Source organism: Ochotona curzoniae, unplaced genomic scaffold (genome assembly GCF_017591425.1).
Source record: "Ochotona curzoniae isolate NIBS_2020 unplaced genomic scaffold, NIBS_Ocur_1.0 scaffold_2476, whole genome shotgun sequence".
Taxonomy (NCBI): domain Eukaryota; kingdom Metazoa; phylum Chordata; class Mammalia; order Lagomorpha; family Ochotonidae; genus Ochotona; species Ochotona curzoniae.
Window position 1 is genome coordinate 4,959,021 of NW_024467095.1, and position 22,662 is coordinate 4,981,682.

The following is a 22,662-nucleotide window of genomic DNA, read 5'->3' on the forward strand; positions in this document are numbered from 1 at the left end:
ATGACTATGACTATGCATAATAAATTATGAAATTATAGAAGTATACCATTGGAAATAAATTATAATGAAATATCTATACTAGTATTTTATTTAACTCAATTATTGAATACATTTCTCAAGAATATGCTCAGGAAAGCAATAGTTCAGTGAATGCCTATGTATTATTTTTATGAGATGTCTTTACGTATTTTAAAAGCTACTTTAGAAGAAAGAAATATAATGCAGGAGAGAATAAATGATCTTATCCTTTCTGTGTCTTTATGGATCGAGGTTCTAGCTGTTCAGGGATCACAGAGTCACGGATGGAAGAAAGGCTGAAAATATTCGGCTCTTAATTGCATCTTCCCGTGTTAGCATACATGCCTAAAACTTTTTATATATGCCTTACGGATCCTTCGGAAATTATCTGTACTTAACCTTCGTTTCTCCTGGAACATTACATTTTTATGCCATGTAAGGACATTTTAAAAACATTAATTGTTTTATTAAAACACATGGCACAATTGCTTGGAGTTTTGACTTTGAAAGAATATTACTTAGAGTAATCATTTATTAAAACTGGAAGCTTTTTGCTACTTGTGGCAAAATAGAAGATTTATTTCCACGTACATCAAATAATGAAAAGTGAGCAAATGCCAACAGCTGCCAAGCCATCCGTTCAACTTTCGGCTTGTGCTGCATAAAGCACATGTTTTGAGGAGTCAGACGTATGGGTCTTACATCATGTCTGTGTGCAGTTGTGAGTTAAATGCCGAAACGTGTGCTTCCCAGGCTTGCCAAATCTCATTTGGAAGGGAAATCCTTAAACGTCGCTGCATGAAGCTGTGACAGAGTTCATGTATTCTCCTTGTCATGTTTCACAGCTGCTGGGGAATATTTTCCTTTCTGTTCTACTCCTTGTTCCTTATTGAGGTGTAACTTACTTATAGTACAGTCATTGTCTTTGTGGTCTGAAAAATGTGCAAGTACCAAGATTAAAAGCAGCCCGTCGCTCTCCCACATTCACGTAGACTGCTTTGCCCTCTGGGTGCCTTCCGCATCCCTGCCACTGGCACCTCAGTCTGTGGCTTTGTTCCTGCCACTGCAGTCACTCTGTCGTTATCAGAATCACATCAGTGGGATCAGACACTGTAACTTTGCGAGTCTCCTTCATTTTGCTTAGTCATGATGCATTTATTCATCATTTAGTCATTGCTGGCGATCGAGAGCACATTTCTTGTAGTAGCTGAGAAGTGTGGCAACATGGGCGCAGTGCAGTTTATTAATCCATTCTTCAGTTGAAGGTTTTGTAGCTTCTTTGCAATTTTGAGCAATTTCATGTAAAATTTCTATGAAGATTTTCTACTTGTTTTTCTGTGAGATTTCCCTTTTTTCTAATGGGAGAAAATTCCCAGGAATGGAAGGGTAGGGTTGTAAAATTGTGTGTTTAGCTTTAGAAAAATGTGTCATTGTGTGTTCTGAAGTGGTTGGTTGAGTTTGTAGTCCTTCTGTTAGTGCATGGGCGCTCCAGCTGCTCCATATTTGGAATACATCTAGTGGTATTACCTATGCTTTTAATCCATTCTTAAAAGTGTCCTGGCATCTCTGTGTGGAATTGATTTATCATGATTATCATCGTCACGTCAAGAGCTTATTTGTCATTCCCATATCTTCTTTGAAGAAGCTGATGCCCAATATTCTGCCACTTCATAAATAGATGATTTTCTTGTTATTGAGTCTTGCTAAGTTCTCAATGTATTTTTGGTAGAAGTTCTTCGTGAGATAATTGCAAATATTTGTTCCTGCCCTGAGTTTTTTCATCGTCTTAAGAGTGTGTCTCACAGAACAATGTTTTTAAATTTCACAAACTTAAATGAACTTTATTTACTTTTGTGATGGTGCATTCGTGCCATCTCCAAGAAATCCTTGTGTTTTCAAAGATCACAAAGATTCTACATGTTTTATTTGAAATTTTGTTTGTTTTGTGATGCTATTGTAAGGAGAATTTAAAAAATAAATAAAACTTCTCAGTTGTTCACTGTTGCATATAGACTTTTAGTTGATTTTTTAGTATTAGCATGTCCTACAACATAACTAAAGTCACTCAATAATCATTAATTAATTAATTATCTTTTTCTCTATTTTTCAAGATTTATTTATTTATATTTATTGGGTAGCAAGATCAGATTTATGAATAAAAGGAGATACAAAGAGAAACATCTTTTGTTAGCTGGTTCTGAAAATCCACAAGAACCAGAGATGAGCAGTCTCTGGAAACCTGGAGCTTCCTGCAGGTCTCCACATGGAAATAGGATCCTAAGGCCCTGGGCCATCCTCCATTGCTTTCCCAGGCCACAAGCAGGGAGTTGATGGGAAGTGAAACAGCCAGGATACTAACTGGTACTCATCTGGGATCCTGGTGTTTGCAAGGTGAGGATTGAGCCATACTAATGTTACCAGGTATTATGCGGCTTTGAGTCCTATTACTTTTACTTATAATGCATTTGATATTCATTGACATTGTTGTAATTAAGACTGTGTTTCATTTTATTTGAGAGAGGGAGGAAGAGAGAGACAGAGAGTAAGAAACACTTCTGCTCGCTGTTTGACTCCCTAGTTGTTTGCAGCAGTGGGGACTGGGTTAGGTCAAAGTTTGGGGTCGGGATCCAAGCAAGGCCTCCTGGATGCGTGGCAGGACCGCCTCTGCTGCCTCCCAGGATCTGTGCTAGTAAAGCTGGAGTTAGAGCTGAGCCAGGGATTCAATCCAGACACGCTGATGTGGAACGTGAGTACCCTAACTGGCACCTTGGCTAGCAGGCCCACCCCCAGTGTGGGGGAGGTTTACTGCACAAAGGAAAGGTTAGCCTGAAACATTTCCAATAATTTAATAGGTAGAGATAAGCAATCTAAAAAGTAAGTATCAATCAGTTTGTAAATATTTACATGAAAGAGTATTTATTGAAACTCATGAAAAGCTGTCTATCTGGATCATCATTTGTAGGGAAAGAGCTAAATAAATTTTCCCATACCTACACAATACAGCTATTCACGCACAGATTCTATTTATGTTTGCTGATCCAGAGGAATGAATTTAATGTATTACTAAGACAAATAACAGATTATGAATAAATATTACTCCACATTTATTAATCAATAAGCCAATAAAGTGTGTGTGAGAGAGAGAGAGAGAGAGAGAGAGAGAGAGAGAGAGGGAAATAAGGCACGCATGTGTATGTATGCTTGCACGAACATTTTTACCTGCGCTGCTTGGGAAAGGACTTTTAAAACATGAGATACCACATTTTCCCTTTTTGTATCATCTTTGCTTTACTCAGTTGTTATAAGCAGCATATGATATTGTTAACATTTTCAAAAATATAACAAAATTAAGTTATTTTTTAAAATAGTTGTATGATGAGACATGAGCTTGTCTTCCTGGAGACATTCCATGCACTGGGTACCCCATGCAGGTCTGTGACTACATTCCAGTGAATATTTATTAAATCATACAAAACTGGGCCCGGCGCGGTGGCTCAGTGGTTAGGGTCCTCGCCTTGCATGCCTGGGATCCCATATGGGCGCTGGTTCTAATCCCGGCAGCCCCGCTTCCCATCCAGCTCTCTGCCTGTGGCCTGGGAAAGCAGTCGAGGATGGCCCAAAGTTTTGGGACCCTGCACCCGTGTGGTAGACCTGGAAGAGGCTCCTGGCTTCGGAAGAGGCTCCTGGCTTTGGATGGGCATAGCATCGGCCGTTGTGCTCACTTGGGGAGTGAATCATGGGACGGAAGATCTTCCTCTCTGTCTCTCCTCTCTGTATATCCAGCTTTCAATAAAATTGAAAATCTTTAAAAATAAAAAAATCGTACAAAACTATGCTGTTGTTCTTAAATGCAGTGCCATCTTCATAGGGTTATGAAGGTTACATAAAGAGTTGTTTGCAATAGTTGGCACATAGCTATGGCTCTATATCTGTCTGCCACTAAAGATATGTTCACAGTTATTTCTGGGTCTCACTGTTCTGGATAGTGTTATTTCCATATACTTCCATTTTCTAAGTAGTGTAAGTAAGAAAAGTCATTGAAGAAAACGATAAGATTAACAGATGTTTCTGATTCTCAGCCCAGCTACACAAAAAGAAACTGACATTGAAATAAACGTAATACAAAATACAGTTTGGGATTGCTACAGTTTGGGTGGCATGGTCAATGGCCACAAAAATCAGAACAGGTGATTCGTGGAGCTTCTGGGGACAAGAACAGCAGCTAAAGATGCTGGAGCCAATTTTCAGATTCTTGATACAGCTGCTATGAGGAATGAGAAAAATGGTCCAAAATGCATTTTTACTTTGGGCTATAATAGAGCTGGTTGATATGAGCCAAGGGGGTTGTGGTAGGAAAGATACAAGATATTAGGAAAAGATTGAAAGGATAATGACAAATTATTAACTTTTATATTATTTCAAGTTCATAATCACAGATATACTTTTTTTTTCTTTTAAAGCACAAAATGTTAGAGAAAAACAGAAGCAAACGAAGTGGCATTTACTAATCAATTAGTGAATGCTAACAGCCTAGCTAGGTTCTTTATACAATTTCACATTTACCTTGAATTAATTCTACAAAATGTTTCATCATGTTATCCCTGTGATAACACATCTCCATGGTTCAAAGCAACACATTTTGCAGATCCAGATTTTTTTCCCCCACAGGTTTCCCTCTTCCCCTTGTGGCATAGTCTGGCCACTCCACATCAAACCAAGCTGATTGGCCCAGAAAAGAGAGATATTTCTTTAAAGCTTCACAATGCAGTAAATGTTCCTTCTTGGAAATGGACATTGTTTCCACTTATAGCTGATTGGCCAAAGCAAGTTACTGCATCATGAACAAACCTGGTGGAGAAGAGGCTCATTTCCTATGTGTGTCTCAGAGCCGAGATCCAGAAATGCTAAAATCAGCACAGCTGTCCATCACCAGAGGTGACGTCCTGTTTGCATGTTAGGATTCCGGGATTCTAAGAGCCATTAACCACTGACCTGAAATCCCACTGCCCCTTTATGGCATCCTGGAATGAGAGCTTTCAAATCAATACTCCTTCCGCTGCATTTTGTTGCTTTGTAGATTCACTTTCATGTCTACTTTAACGGAACACGGAAGACTAGAACGGATATGCTTTCCACTTAAATCATGGCGGAAGTGAGCAATGGGATTGGTTCACAGCCACATAAACACAGATCAGTGTGCCAATTATCGTCAGAAACACAGATATTATTATTGTGCACTTCAGAATGAGTTATTCCAGTCTATTATTGGTAGTGGAACAAAGTGTTTTCAATTTTGTGGTATTGATTGTGGTTTTTGTTTATTTTCTAAAGGATGGCAGCATGTCTACCTTCCGAAGCCTCTGTTGTGCATTTACAGCCTGGAACGCACAGCCGGCAGCTCAAAGAAAGTGCACCAATTAAGACTAAGCGCATTTTCTAGACTCAAGGAAGCTTCCACATGTTCTACGGATCAGTGAAGAGACTAGTTCCAAGGGACGAGGCAGGTTAGTAAAATAAGTACCTCGATTATCCACTACATTTGACTTTATAAATAAAGTACTGTGAGTTTCTCTTTGATCTAAGGAAGATTGCTGAGCAAGCTACACATAGCCCAGACATGAAAGCAGATGAAGCTAGCGCCAATGAAATGTGCCAGCGATAAGAGAGCTTTCCAACACTTCTGAGAAGTAGAAGAAATCTTGTAAGAAATGCTCTTGTTTAGTAGCATTTTTATAGGATATATGGTACTAATTTCAGTTGACTGTTATTAGTATGAATAAATGGTGGGCATTGAATGGGAAGTGTTAATACAGTGTGAAGCGTAAATGTGACCGGTGCTTTACGAGAGGCCACATGTGTCGGCTGACATTTCTTATAACTGCATCTAGCTTTCCTCTGAGTCCGTCCAGACTCTCTGCCAGTCTCTTCGCTGGTGAGGACATCAGGTGTCTGAGTGCGGGAGCCCAGCATGGTGCTGCTGGCTTCTGCTTCAGTCTCATGCCCACCTGTCCAGCGCAGTTATTTTGTTAGGAAGTCAGCAGATGGGAGACCTCTGTCACTCTTTCTCAATGTCTCTCTTTCTGTATCTATTTTTTAAATAAACAAAAAATGTTTACATTTATGGAAAATTCTATTTTTAAAAAACAAAATTATTTGTAAAGTTTAGGCATTAAGTTTTGTATAATTACATTTTTCCTTGACAATTTAAAATTGCATGTTTTTCGACTACTGGGTCATTATCCTGAAAAGTTTATTCTTTTTGTTTTTTTTTTTTTTTTGGAACTTATATTTAGTGAATTGTTTCTAGTTCAGAATGTGTTTCCTGAAGTTTAAAATAAATGTTATAATTTTTAAAACATTAGAGCAGGATTGTATAGAGACAAATGCAGAATTATATTTTTGTATCTATAAGCCAGGCCTTGCTAGAATCCACAAAAATGTTAAATTACATACACAAAGAAATTTGGAAGTTGTGATTATATTTTAATAGATTTTTAAAAAAAGATTCATTTACTTTTTTTGGAAAGTCAAATTTGCAGAGAGAAGGTAAGACAGAGAGAAAGGCTTGTCGATGGCTGTAACTGAGCCGATCCAAAGCCAGGAGCCAAGAGCCTCCTCCAGGACCCCCATGTGGGTGCAGTGCCCCAAGGCTTTGGGCCATCATATACTGCTTTCCTAGGCCACAAGTAGGGAGCTGAAAGGGAAGTGGAGCAGCCAGGACACAAACCAGCACCCGCATAGGATCCCGGTACAAGCAAGCGGAGGGCTTTAGCCACTGGGCTACAGCGCCAGACCCTGTGGATACATCTTAAGGACCTTGAAATGGAGAGATGGTCATGTTGTAAGTCCAATCTAGTCAGATAAATCCTTAAAAGAACCTGTCTGGGGGCCCGGCTCGGTGGCGCAAGTGGTTAAGTCCTCACCTTGCACGCCCGGGATCCCATATGGGCGCCGGTTCTATCCCGGCAGCTCCGCTTCCCTTCCAGCTCCCTGCCTGTGGCCCAGGAAAGCAGTCGAGGACGGCCCAAAGCTTTGGGACCCTGCACCCGCGCGGGAGACCTGGAAGAGGCTCCTGGCTTCGGATCGGCATAGTATCGACCCGTTGCGCTCACTTGGGGAGCGAATCATCGGATGGAAGATCTTCCTCTCTGTCTCTCCTCTCTGTATATCCGCCTTTCCAATGAAAAATAATAAAAATAAATCTTAATAAAAAAAATAATAATAAAAATAAATCTTTAAAAAAAAAAAGAACCTGTCTGGGTGAGCAGAAAATTAGAGGGAAGGATGCTCTGAGAGGCAAAAGAAGGAAGAAGGGGCCCACAAGCCTACGCGCATGCTGGCTTCTGCAAGCTGCCAAAGACGTAGATCATTTGCTAGGACCTCAAGAAAGGAATGTGGCCCTGTTAATGCCTTGATTCCAAACCAGTGAGACTCGTGTTGCACTTCTGACCTCTAAGACAACACATATATGTTGTTCTAAGCTACTTGATTTATTGAGTAGTACGCCAGCACATAATACTGATTGTCTCTAACTTTGAGATGATGTGACTTTGTTTTATGTACTCTCCAAGGTTATTTTTTAATCATTTTTATCTTTATAGATGGTAGTATATATGAGAAAGAGTGTGAATTATCAAATACTCTACCAACATTCTCCATGATGTCTTCTGAGAAAGAAACTTGTGCCAAAGTGTTCAATAGCTAAATACTGTGGGGGAGTGTCTGTGGAACGGAGACCCTGCGGCCCATGTCTGTGCCTCCTGTCACCCACGGTAATGCGTGGGGGAGATGGCATCCTTACTGCTTACCTCAGGTTGTCAAGACACACGTTCCCCATCTTTACCACCGTGCACTGTCTAATGCGGGCTGGGCAGCGGTCGGGTCTTGCTACTCGTTATCGTTCCATGCTTCAACTCTTTGTGATCTATCATGGCTGTCAATGAAAACCCAAACCACAAAGTGTCCGTCAGCAGATTCTGGTGGGGCCGTGTTTGGAAAGGAATGTGGATCCTCGTGGCTGTCTAGAAACACGCCTTTGATATGTTTCAGTAAGCTCAAGAATGTGCCATCATCAAAACGGTGTAAAAGATATTAGTAACTTGGAAAAATTCCTGGAGCACTCCTTAGAAATACTAAGTTTGATGTCCTTATGTTGCAGTGGACTATTTAGAAATTATTCATAGAATAATATGAATTCAGTGACTCCAACTCAAAAAGTCACTTCATAGAGTAAAATTATGAATGTAAAATATCATTAGGAATATGCATTATTTTTCTTTTAAGGACAAGAAAGTTATGTGATAAAATGCACAAATTTAAGGAGGATTCATTTTAATTATTATAAGATAATAAATCTAGGGCATAAAAAAATCATTTTTAAAAGTACCATCACATAATGTCATATTTTAATTGGCACTGTTTCTCTAAATTAATAGAATGTAAATGAATGTTTACAAAAATAGTAACTTAAAATAGCCTAATACAGTATTTCTTAATGGTACAGTGAAAGTACTTAAAGGTACGCTTTGAGCCCTATAAAACGAACAATACTTGATTATATTAGGACATTCAGAAATGTATCTGATCATGAAATTATTCTTACATAACAATTTTAATCCTTAGATCTAGTTTTGTATCACTCCATTTGTGAGACACAGTGTCATACAAAATACTTGTTTTATTAGGAAAATATTAGGATCCTAAAACAGGTTCAAATGTCACACAGGGATTGGTGTTGGATGAGAGTCGAAATAGGGGGTCTAACCTCGCTGTTACTTTGTTTAGCCACTGAGCCAATGAACAAGTATCCAAGAATGAAATACACGCAGAGTGTACACCATAGTTCAATAAACATTATCTTTTATAAATGATACCCTTCACAAACAATTTTAATATGACACATGTAAAATTGTTTCTGTGTTCGATACCCTTTAATTATAGAAGACCAGTCAGTCTAGCAGCAGCTGATGAAAATGGCGCAGAAGAGGGGGGACATTCAGTCTAGTAGTTAAGACACCTGTTACGGCAACTGCCTTCCATATTCAAATTCCTGTCTGGTACAACCCATCTCATCTTGGCATTTGCCAGTAGGTGTTGTAGACTGGCCCGGCCCTGCCCACCCCCATTCCAGCTGATGAGCTTTATAGCAGGCATCCAATCCCAGCTGTATTGTGCACTGGTATGTGTTGCGACTTAACCAGGCCCGACCCATTCTCTGTTCCTGGCCTTTCCTGACTGGCCTTCAATCCATTCCGGTTCTTACTGTTGGATGTTTCAGAAAGAGCCTCCTTTAAACTAACTGAAAATTTGCTGGCTTCCTAAATGAAATAATAAGATTTATCAAGTGAACTGAACATTGTAGTGAAAACAAATCCTTTTATGTATAACTTTAAAGAACATAATATTTTAAGTAACAATCTGTTAATGACTTTTTTACCATATAGCCAGTTGAAGGAACCTAAACACATGTATTAGGAACCCTGGATTTTGTCTGGGGAAATTTACTAAGATGATGCCAACTCAGGGTGACTCCCGGGAGAAAAGCAACAACCTTTAACATACTACACTCTGACCATATCATTAGCAGTGTCCTCCCTTTGGGGAATGTCCATGAGTTTTGTAGTGCTTTACCAAAATAAATAATTTCCTTAAAGAGCTGAGTATTTTAAAAATACAACATAGCATTGAGATTAAAGCACACACTTGGAATGTAACCAGAGGATCTTCTTGTTTTTAAACGAGTCAGGAAGGAAGATTGAGTTAGTAAACATAATAATCTAATTTCCTAATGACTTTTTTTAAATTAGCTTGCACAGCAAAGAATGTTAGCCCCTTATAGAGTGTTCTGCTATGATGACCACATACATTATTATTTACCATTGGCAGGGAGATTTGGGAACCATACAGACTCGTTTGAATGTCTGTTTAGTCTTTTTTTTTTTTTAAGATTTATTTGTTTTATTAGAAAGTCAGATATACAGAGAGGAGGAGAGACAGAGAGGAAGATCTTCTGTCCGATGATTCACTCCCCATGTGAGCCGCAACGGCTGGTGCTGTGCCCATCCGAAGCCAGGAGCCTCTTGCCAGGAGCCTCTTGCCAGGAACCTCTTCCGGGTCTCCCACACGGGTGCAGGGTCCCAAAGCTTTCGGCCGTCCTCGACTGCTTTCCCGGGCCACAAGCAGGGAGCTGGATGGGAGGTGGAGCTGCCAGAATTAGAACCGGCGCCCATATGGGATCCTGGGACGTTCAAGGCGAGGACGTTAGCCGCTAGGCCATGCCGCTGGGCCCTCTGTTCAGTCTTGTACTAGTTTTTAACACTTGGGCATGATATTTAGCCTGTACTTCTCTATTTGGGGATGGTAACAGTTATATTTCTAGGGGTACTGTAAAGCTTAGAAGTACTGTATGAAAACAGTTGTTTCCCAGCAAGCCCTCAGCAAGTCATAGCACAGTTCTGACAGGTTCTATGGAAGGCAAGGATGCAGATATTAATAGAAGATGAAGTGTTAATTTCCACAGAGAGTTGGAAAAGAAGAGTTGGTCATGAAGAGGCAGCTGCTCTGACAGCAGTGTTGATGCAGTGAGTGCCCAGTGGCGCTTCCGGAGACTTTGCAAGGTTGAGCAGGGACCTGCATGGTCTTAGGTGATATCCGGACAGACCCTCCACTTCCGACCTCGTGGAGACAGAGCCTTGGTAGCTCAGAGAACTACCAAGGAACTCTTAGCCCAATCGCTGCCGTACAGATTTTTGGGTTGCCTACTTAATTCCTTAGGATCTGACACTTACATCACATATCCATGTATTTGTCCACTTCGTGTATATCCTTTTACACTCCAAGGTTATTCATGGGAAGGTATCCAACGTTGAATCTCTTATGTATAAACTATAACAAGCTAATTTGCCATATAAGATTGTGGTTAACGTAATCATGAAAGAGGTATGATCAGGCTCCAACTCTAAGCAACATTGTAAGAATAAAACAGGATGATCTGCAATTTGGTGGGTTGGAGGGAAGATAAAAAGTGCAGACAAGATTTGGGTAAAAAAAAAAAAGTGAAGTTCTTTTAGAGAACTCAATGAAAAAGTAAAGATAGCTCCTGTACTGACGGCCTTATAGAAATTCACTGTGCTTCAATAAAGCCTTTGTACATCTAAAGATGCCTTTTAAAGGGAATAATAGAGATGGGATCTACTGACTAACAGAAGAAAGCTGACACCAGTTCCACAAAGTAACAAACACTAAGATCAAATACTTGACCATCATCTCAAAGGCACTTGGTAGCTGTGTTCTTTTGGGATGCTCAAAGTTAAAAAATCTTCTAGCTGACGAGCTGTTCCATCGAACATTTCCCAACCTGGACTGGAGGAAAAGAAATCTTTTAGTCATAAACCATGTTAACTTTAATCATAACCATGATTAACTTTAAATCATTATACTTAGATGATATGGATTTTAATTGGGTAAAACCACTTTTGTTCTACTATTTTAAGAAAGTTAATTTTTTAATTTGATAAATGTATTTCCAGAATGTATACAAGATACTGGTTAACACAGAGGAGATGAGCCATGGAGATTGCCTCTAAGGGGGGTCTAGTCTAGTGAATATAGAGCAACAATTAGGTTACACATGACTTGTGTGTTAAGTGGTTTATTTGCGGTGTTACAGGAGCCTCTGTGAAAGACACGAAACTCAGGGAGGTCATAGGTCAGAGTTCTCTTAGGCCTACTGTGCTGGACATGTCAGTGAGTCTTCAGGGAAGTCATACTTTCACGGGTGTTTGGTTTTGAGTGGAGAAAGCTGTTGATGCAACCCTAGAGACCAATCCCTATAATGGAAAATCAAATGCCACTGAGAAGCATTTGTCACTCTGGCGTAAATGCTATGTTGCTCCTTACGATTAATCCAGTATGTGTGAAAATGCAGTTTCAATATTATTTAGGGTGACTTTTGAATGAAGAGAAATTATTTTGGATGATGGATTGGCTAGAAAAATAGACAGAGGTATGTAATTTCCAACCTCAGTTGTACAAAGCGTTTAGACAAATTTCCACATCACAATTCATACATGAAATTAATCAAAACATTAAATGAAAAGTTAGTCATAAATTTCTACATAAAAGGTAAATATTTCAGTTGAACTTAGTTTAATTATTTTAGCTATTTACAGGCTGATTGAGATATTTGTGTGGATATTCTGACTATGATAAGTGCATTTTTAGTAATGAATTTATAAATTTTAAAAAAACTTTGAGAAAAATATAATTACTCATAATTTTATTATTTCTGGCCTTCTCTGACCCCACAGTAATTTTTTAAATCTCTGGATATTTTTTGCAATGTGTGTTTATATGGAGAGATGGAAATATATTATGGTCCATTTTATTTTGAAAATTAACTTGGAAAGTATTCATTTGGTCACTATCCTTTTAGATAGAAGATATGTAAAAAGAAGCAGAAAGTAAAGCTTGCTAAATCCATTATCTAGTTGTATGGAGTGGAATAAATCAATTAACTTCTGAGCTGATTCATCTGGTTTAAATGCTCCAGCTTTCTTCTATAAAGAAAGCAGTTTTGGGCAAATCAACTTATCACCAGGGGCCTCATCTGCAGAATGGGGACAGTAATACCTATGGCACATAATGTATAGGAAGATTAAATGAGACAGCACATGTAAATTAAGTGAAGACTCTTACCTAAGGAAAACTCATTAAGTTTTGAGATAAAGAATGGCTGTAGGTATTGGTTGCAATAGAACCTTATGAAGGAGGAGTTGGATGTATATCCTAGAGGAAGCCTCATAAGTCAGGAGGAGCTGGCTTTGGGAAGGTCAGGAGCTAAAACGGTCCAGGCAAAAAAGCACAGCAAGTGCACTGTCTTAGGACAAGTAAGAGGATGATGTGCATGAGAAACCCAGTGTAGACTCCACCAGAGCGAGTGAGGAAAGGCTGGGCAGTGTGCAAGAGACAGTTTCATGCAGAGCCCAATACCAAGATGAGTTTGAATTTTGCTCTAAGGCAGTGGGAAGGTGTTCCATTATTTAAGTTGAGAATATATGATTCAGCACTTTGTTCCTATTTGTTTTACTTTTTAGGGAAAATAGATTTCAAATTCCAAATACAGATAAGTAAGGCAAAGGCTGTGGAGATAGCCAATTGAAAAACACGGCAGTATTTTTTTTTCCTCTTTTTAAATTAACTACACTGGTGACAATGGAGCTGGAGAATGAGAAGGATTTGAGACCATTTTGTAGTTGAATTGATGGAATACTCCATTAGAGTGAAACCGGTTTGGGAATAATAGAAAAGGTGGAATTGAGGACAAAACCTGCGTTTTGGTTGAATGAATGGTGACCCTGTTCGCTGATACTGAGAATGGGCATGATGCTCTCTGTCCATGAGACTCCATGCTGAACACATCATGCCTGAGAAACCGTCTAGCTGCAGGTCCCAGTGGAGGGTGTCTGGGCTAAAGGAGGATGTTCAGGGTTCATTGTGATATAAATGTAATTTAAAGCTTGATAACTAATTGCAGTCCAAGAGAAGGGAGAGACTTAAACTGGGGGTTGGGGGGAGAGGATAAAAATAGCTGGAAATGCAGCATGGCTCAGGAAATGCAGCTGCTGGCCATTCCATCATCTCCCGGGGTCCCAAGAGCTCTTGAAATTAATCCTGGGTTAATTTGGTGGGGATGGGAGGGGACAGCGGGGACATATATGAAAGTCCTAAATAGAAGCAGCTGCTGACTCCTCTGGGTAGTAATTTGATGATTTTTTAGCATCAGTGAAATCATGTTGAGTAGACCAAGCAACTTAAAACATTCATAGGCTAAACTGTGTATACCTTCACCTCTAACCAGTTTTTATTTGTTTGTTTTCCGCATGAGAGAATTCACAGAAGGACATTTCCCAGTAGAATAAAATATTTTGGAGTATTAAAAACCTAAATATGACATACACTTCACCTTGAGTTAGCACTACTATGAAATTCCTAAGCAGTATATAGGAGATGATGAATGAAAGTTCCTGTTTGTGCCTGCCATTGTTGGAGCCAAAATTATATTGACAGTTTACATATTTGATGTCTGTGACAGTGACTTCTTTTGGCTGATATTTATTTGAAAACAATGCATCGTAAGCTAAGGATAACTTTTTTAAATGATTGTTTTATGAATTAAAAATCTGTTCTGCAGTCTCTCTACTTTGCCTGTAACCTTAGAGACTGTTTCCTCCCCCACTCTCTCTCTCTCTTTTTTTTTCCCCTCTAAGACATGAAAGAGATGAAAATCTAAAGCATCCCTGTTAGGGCTGCTCTGAAGTTACTAAGTTAAAAACAAGTTCAGCAAGTTTTAAAGAAAAGACCTGTTAGTTAAGTAGAAGGCAAATATTTTCCTTAGCGCTGAGTGGAAAAGGGAAAGTTTCATGTGACACATCAGTGTTGGATGACTCCTACCTGAAGCCCTTTCAACTCAAAAGAGGAGACAGCAAGTAGTGAATTGGAAATGAGGCCAATTTACATCAGGCAAAATGCCGCATTTTTTACCAAGCAGGAAGAAGAGGCGTGCTGCGTTACAGTGTGTTTAGTATCTCTGTGCTTTTTCATGTAAAATACAAGCTCATGATATTTGGGTATGTTTTGGCCTGGGAGGAAACAACTGAGGGTAATAACCAGGTAGAATGTGTTAAAGATAGAAAAGACGAGGAGAGGGAATGCATTGTTAGAGTTGGTCCCATTGTGTGCACAGGGCACTCCCAAAGGCTTTGCCAACCTCCCAGATGACAGGCAAGGTCAGCACACTGTGGGACTGAGGCAAGGCTTCTGGCATGAGCTTCTACAGCAAAGAGTGATTTCTCACAACAGTAGTCCTAGTTCGAAAGGAGAGTTAAGTTGGATAGCAGAGCTGTGAAAGGAACAGTTACTGGGGGGGGGTGGAGTATTGATTACTGCAAGCTGTGGTCCTTTTAACTCAGCTTCCAAAGTGAGGTCATTCTAGAAAGCTAAATGAAGAATTCACAACCCAGATTTGCACAGAAAGCACCCTCCTTTCCTGCTATGCTCAAGAAATATATTAGAAGATGCCATGCAAAGCAATTGTAGCAAGTAAGGTGGTTACAGGAAACCATCTTTTAATCTGTGACTCTCTAAGTGAGAGAATGCAGCAAGGGAGAGTGTCCATAGCAGAGTGTCCAGTCCTGGCACTCCAGACTTCTGATCCGATTTTTTCCTAACACGTCTGGGAGACATTGTGACTAAAGTGTTTGGGTTCCTGCAACTCACATTGTCAACATGGTTAGACTTGGATTCATCTCGAGCTTGCCTGGATGGTGTGGCCATTTGGGCAGGGAATTAACAGATGGAAGATTTTCTCTCTCTCTCTCTCTCTCTCTCTCTCTCTCTCTATCTCTCTCTCTGTGTGTTTCTCTTTGTCACTTTGCAAAAAAAAAAAAAAGAAATCATTAAGAATATTAACATGCCAGCAATTGCAGCCACTTGGGGAGTGAATCATTGAATGGAAGATCATCTTCTCTGTCTCTCCTGCTCTCTGTATATCTGACTTTCCAATAAAAATAAATAACTCTTTTAAAAAAAAAAAAGAATATAAACATGCTCCAAACCACAGTGTACTGCATAGGGATATGACTTAAGCCCTTCCTTGGGTGGAACTGAAATGAAGCAAACTTGGGTGGATGTGTGGAGATCTGTGATACTTTTCTCTTCTCTGTCAATGTTTTAGCATATATGATGCCAGAAACACATCTGGTCAGTTTCTCTGGGGAAAAGAAATAAGATGCCTAGGAACCCTCGGAATATGTACACATTGAGACTCTGGGTTGATATGAGGTGGCGGTTCCTCATCCCTGGGTACTGGGATGTGTGGAAAGTCATGAGTGATTTCCCCCTTTGTCTCTCCCCTTCCCCCAGGAACAAGAAGAAATAGCACATTTGGAAGCAATGAATTCACCCAATTTTCCCTAAACCTCGATCCTTCCCACCCTGATCCACTATATAATCATTATTTTTAAAAAATGAAATTTATTTTTTAAAAAATTATAATATGGTTATTGTAAAAGACTTGATGTTAAGATATTTGGTTTTTCAGCAGTTAAGATCATTAGGACAAAAATATTAAAAGGGTACAGATGAAACTAAAATGTGCCTTGGTGCTGCTGATTAAAGTAAGTGAATAGTTGTAATTTGTTTTATCATTTTTACAAGAAGGAAATTTTGCAAATGGAAAATAATTACAGCAAAAGCCTAACTAGATGCTAACAGACCATACACTTCTGTTCTAATGCATTAATGATTTCTTTTGTGTTGTAATTGTTATATTCATCAGGACGTATGGAGTGCTTTCTTTGCAATATTCATGTGGAGAATAAATCACACAAGTGGGGGAGGCACCTCTGAGGAGGAACGAGCTACTTGAAATGACTTTGATATTTCTAGTCAAATTCATTGCAGTTTTATTGTTTATACTACAAAAGTTTCTATTACATTTGACACTACTGTTAGCTTTAGCAGAAATTCTGTCTTCTGAAGAATCATAGCTTTCTGTAAGTCTGTTCACTTGGTAATCACAGGAGTACTTGTACTGAGTTGTTCTTGGTCACGGATGCGCTCATTTCTTTGGTGATGACTGCCAAGTCCTAACAATCCTGTAACATTGTCATTTTTATCCTGTACATAAATTCCTTTCAAATAATTATGCTATTATTCTTTGGAACAATAGGTTAAAAGCCTCATGATCTGTAGCTATGAATCTGAATTAACAGAGAAACTAGTAACTATCAATTAGCACAGGTTTTTTTTTTTTTGAAATTTTCTCTTTTCCCTAAGACACAGCTTTATAAAACACAGATGTTCACATCACACACAAAAAAAAAAATACAAGGACTTCACATGAATGTGGAAGAATAATATAATTATATGATTTAATCACACCCAGCTTCAAATGTGTAAATCCAGAGAAGACTAAGGAAGGATATAAATTCAACATGCACAATGCCCAAATCCACCTACAGAGAACCTGGTGTTCTCTGTACCCAGAAAGGCCATTTCTAAAGCTTTCTTAAAACAAAATGCTGGATCTGGGACACCAACCCGTTGTAGACATAACTATGAAATTAAAAATGGTTAGAGTTTGTCATTTTTAGAACATGAAGTTATCATCAGTGGAATGAAAGGACATTGTGCATATCCATAATCATTTTTTAGATGTAAAAGAAGGATTCCCTGATCATCAATGTTTTGCCTCTAAGAATTATGATAAAAGTTATCTTGGTTTTCTTGAAAAAGATCAGAGTTGTAAATATATGATAGCGATTTCTCAAAGTCAGTACTTAGCGTATTACAATTAAAGAAGTAAATAGAATATTCTGGATGCACCATCCTTGTCTCCTTCCTTGGAATGAGCAGCTTGAGGTTTCCAGTTCAGGAAAAAGTCAGATGAGAAACATTTCTGCTTTCCAGTTCAGTCACTATACACATTTCACTCACTATACATCTCAGATGCAAAGTTAGAGTTGTAGATACAAAGATCTGCTATAAATGAAATTAGGTGTTAGTTCAAACATCCTTTCATGACCACTGGCTGTTTATCTCAGAACCTTAGCTGCACAGAACACAGGTGAAGAGAAACACACAGTAGGTACATTGAACTCTCAGCAGTGTATATTTCTTCCGACTTTGTGCTCCTATCTATTATCTTGATTCTCCAGATTTTCTGCCCTAAGTAGATTAGAACTTCCCTTTGCTTTTGGCAAAGAAGAGAGTAATGGACAGAGAAGGGGAGAGAGATGTGACTTGCAGCAAGCAGACTACAACATGCAAAAACAAGAAATCAGCCAAGAGCATCCTGAGAAAAAGAGTTCAGAAACTGATATTATATGTTCAGTGAGAGAGGCTGTTCAGTGATCTGCTTGCTTCTGAAGTTGTGAGATCAACATGGAAAAGTCATTTTAATATATTCACTGTTGTAAAACATGAGATAAATAAAAAACAAAGACACCAAAGTCACATTAATCTCTACAGGCAAACACAGGCAAGGACTGGGGAGGATCATGTCCCTCCTCCACTTCCTTCCTTGCTCTCTCTCCTGTGACTTCATGATCTACAGGCGCTTCCTTAGCCCTCCGCAGCTTGACTTCCACTCCTCTGTGCTTCGAAAACACAGCCGCACATTGTGTAACTTTTTAGCCGACAATAGACTTTGTATTTAATGGTGACTCAATAACATTTTTAATACAGCTGAAAAAATGCTTATCCTCTGTTGATTTCATATTCATCATAGCATCATAGCATTTTATATAATGTGTTATTTACATGTTTGTGATGATGCTGGTATAAATCAACCTATTGCATCATAAAAGATGTAAAGGTATAGCACATTTATGTAATTATAAAGGCTACAAAACACTTGGTAATAACTGACTTATGACTTTGTTGACTATGCTATACTTTTAATCATTTTATTTTAGAGAATAATCTTCTGTGTATTATATGTGCTAGTGATTTCATGTTGTAGTATACACACACACAAATGTCCATGTCATATAGCTATTTGCAGTAGCCTTTGCTACTGTGTAGCATGGGATACATATAGGCTATATGTCTGTATATTTATACTTTTGTGTTATAGGTCTGACAATACTCTGTAGATATGTGTATGCTATTTTTATGTGTTTTTAAAATCAGTTAAGAAAATAAAGGAAATTATGTTTTTATGATGTTATTTATAGTTCATGGTATCATCATTATTGGCATCAATATTGTCATGCTTTGTATTGTATTTAGGTGGATTTGAATTGTTAACTGGCACCACCTGATTTTCGGCTACATTAATATTTATCTTGAGACTGAAAACAGCAAATTCTCCTAGCCTCTGTTTATCTGAAAAACTTTCTTTACCCTTCATTTCAAATAATAACTGTATTGGATTACAATGTTATTTTACTTTTTTATTTATTTGAAAGCAGAGGCACAGAGAGAAGGCCAGTCTTATATTCAACTGTCTACTGCATCAGAAGTGGAGGAGCCAGGAATCAAATCTGGTGCCTATATGGGATGACAGTACTGCAGGTGGAATTCTAGCCTGCTGCACCACAGCACAGCTCAACTGGATGTACAACTCTTGACTGGTGAGTCTTTGAGTTTAATACGAAATTCCACTGCCTCTTTCCCTCCATTGCTTCCTTTGAGAAGTCAGATGTTAATCTTACTGAGTTATTGTAGTGTGTCTTCTCTTACTGATTTCAAGAATTTTTCCTCTGTCTTTTGGGATGTACAGTATATATCTGTATGATATATTTTTATTTATTCTGCTTGAATCTGTTAAGCCTTCTTGATATGTAAATTGCTGGGGTTTTTTTAAAATAAAAAATGGTAATTTTCTATCAATACTTTCCTTTCTCTCATCCTCTGCTATTCCAGTTGTTCATATTTAAGAACACATAGTATTTCATACATTTCTAACATAAATTTTCATTTTCTTCAGAATTTTTTTGTATTTACAGCTTATAAAATCTCTATTGATCTATTTTCATGTTTGCTAGGTCTCCTCCCAGTTGAAATCTGCTTCCCTCATGATTTTTAAATTCATTTAATAAATTTCATTACTTCATATTTTAATTCCTTTCTTTTTTCTGACTTCTAAAGTTCCATTATATATATCATCTAATTGATGTGACATTGTCGTTACATCTTCTTTGACTTCTTTAACTATGCTTTCTCTTAGTTCCATACTCTTATTTATGGCTACTTAAAACTTTTTATTCTGTTTAATCCACCATCAGGTCTTTATTATGCTTTACATTTTTTATTGTTTTACTGTTTTACAGTTTCACTATTCTTCTACCCCTACCTGATATATCAGTAATATTTCCCGTTTCTTATCAGGTCTCATACTTTTTCAATGGAAATGGACATTAGGATTAACATGTTATGGCCAGCACTGTCGTATAGTGCATTAAACCAGTGCCTGTGATGTTGGCTTAACAAACTGAAGGTTTGAGTCCTACCTCAGATCCTGCTCCCGGAATTGTGTTTGAGAAAGAAAATAATGACCCAAGTACTTGGATCTCTGTTACACCCATGGGAGACTGGGATGTCATTCCTGGCTCCTGGTTTTGGTCTGGCCCACCTCTGACCATTGAGCCTATTTGGGAATTATTCTAGTGGCTGGGATAATTAATTCTCTCCTCTCTCTGTCACTCTGCTGTTCAAACACATAAATTTTAAAAAGTGAAAGATACTATAGTAACTATAATTATATCTCCTTTCCCCCTTTACTAATCTTTATTGTGACTAGTTTGTTTTTTGATGACTGGACTATTTTAATAAACTCTATTCTCCTTTCCTCCCTCAACACACAGTTAAGACTCTGACCATGCTTCATCAGCGAAGTACAACTTTGTTTAGGTCCCGATAAAACACTTTTCTACTCTGTCCCTGACTATAGCCAATGGTCTAGCTCCATTAAATATCTGCCAGTACTTTTATTGTTTTCAGCAATGCCTTGGGCATGCCTTTCCTTAATAAACTGATTCAATCAAAGTGGTTTTTTGGAAAGAATCTTTTCTGAGAAACAACTGTTTATTCTGATTGCAGAATGATGCCTCTGAACTGCCTGAAACCTGCAAAAATAATCCTTTAAAGGCTGGTTATATCTTTATTAGAGCCTCCAATTGCATTCTGTCGCAGCCTCCACCTTCCTTGAGAGCACCTTAGGCTTAAGATTCTATGGAGAAGAGCTTCTCTGCAACTTCCTGGTTGCACATGAAGTCAGTTTCTTTGGGAAGTTATTGGCTGTTAATTTTGATGTCTTGCATCAAACTCTGGGCAAAATCACTTAAGCTAGATATGGGGATAATGAAAAGCTTCCATGAATGACATCCTCATTCAGAGAGCTGAGTGATTGATTGGGAGGTGGGCAGCACCCTAAGGTCCCTGAGCCTGGTTCTCTACACTGAGAGCCACCACCACCTGAGCAGGAACAAGGTTGAGTATGTCTATTGTGTGCCGTATGCACAGACTGGATAGCCTACAGAAGGAAGAAAAAGGTGGGAAGAAGTAAGGGGAGGTTGTTCTGAGAAGGAAGAAAAATATGTAGATTTTTAATTACTTATCTTTTCTGTTAGTCATCCAATCCATTGAGAAAGGGAGTTGCTTTTTGTTTCTTAAATATTTTCTTTATTTAACACATGCACGGAAAAAGAGGGACTCCCATCTGCTGTTTCATTCCTTAAGTGCCTGCAACAGCCAGGGCTGGACCAGATGGAAACTGGTAGTCAGAAACTCAGCTCAGATCTCTTATGTAAGTGATGAGAACTCAAAGAGTTGGACCTTCACCTGCTGCCTCGTCAGCATGCACAATATCCGGAAGTTAGAGTGAAGAGCAGTCAGGACTCAAACTCAGGTGCTCTGGTCCAGGATCCAGGCATCCCACATGCATCTCATTAGATTAAAGGCTGACTTCTTGTTCTTCCTCCTTCTTCAACCAACCTCCTCCCCGCCAAACACTCATGCTGCTGTTGCCACCACCCTCCCCTTGCCCTGTCACCATCACCACTGGAATCTACTGGGCAAAGGCAGTAATTGACCACAGAGGGGGCCGAGAGATCATACAGCTGCCCTGCGAGGCCTTCCTCTTATTCTCCAGCATTTATGAAAACACTTTCAATCCAGTGAAAATGGGAGCTTTGTCAAACTAGATACAATATTTTCCATATATTTTTTTCACAAATAAACATCCCTCTGCATGCATCCTTCTCTTGTAGGTTTGAAAATACAATATGATGTTGTGCTGAGCGTGCAGTGTTCTTGTGTCTGTGTCATATGAATTTCTGGAGTGAATCTGGCAGGATGGCTGGAGCTGGGACCTGGTAAGTGGGAAGCATCTTCATGATGGTTTCAACTGGAAAAAAGGGTCACTTACGATGGCTAGAAGCAGTCGATAAGCACATTGAAATGGGGACAAGAATAGAATTTGTCGGTAGCATGTTAACGTAGTGTTGTGAGGAGGCAGAGATACAGGAACCTGATGACTCCCGAGGGTGCAGACAGTCCTGTGCCCGTACGTTACTAGGCTCTGGTATCAGATCAGACCCTATACATGTCTTACCTGCTCAGCATTCTGTTCGCAGGTGCAGTAGTTCTCAGGTGGTCAGCAAGATAACATTCTTGGCTCTGACTCCAGACCTGACCACAACAGTGAGAAAATACATTTGAACATGACCATTGCACAGAATATCTGTAAAATATGCATTTCTCTTCTCCTCTCTCTTGATTTTATTTTTGTATGATGAACAGATTTCATGTACTTCACAACACAAATTTAGGAGTGACACTGCCCAGCCTCTCCTCCTTCCTGTCCTGTTCCTACCTTCCCTCTTCCCGCTTTATTTTTTAATGTGTATAGTGACATACTTCCAGTTCCTTAATAATCAGGCTTAGCCCTCAAAGACCCTGACCACTTCTCAAAAAGCTGCAAACCAGACTCATGATGCAAATATATTTATAAAAAGGAAAAGCCAGACATCTTACTTCAGAAACTATATGTGAAGTTGATCAATAGATCCAGCTTTAGATAAACTTCCATACCCAGACCTATCTGGAACCTTCCCTTGGGTTCCCTCTTGCTGAGCAGGA

At 38.9% G+C, this 22,662-nt stretch overlaps 1 long non-coding RNA gene across 1 annotated transcript; it reads left to right on the forward strand.

Moving 5' to 3' along the window:
- The first annotated feature begins 19,077 nt into the window (after positions 1–19,077).
- Positions 19,078–22,235, forward strand: LOC121171005. Its single transcript, XR_005886077.1, has 3 exons — positions 19,078–19,154; positions 21,792–21,896; positions 22,158–22,235. It is a non-coding gene; the product is annotated as an uncharacterized LOC121171005 (long non-coding RNA).
- Positions 22,236–22,662: the final 427 nt, after the last annotated feature.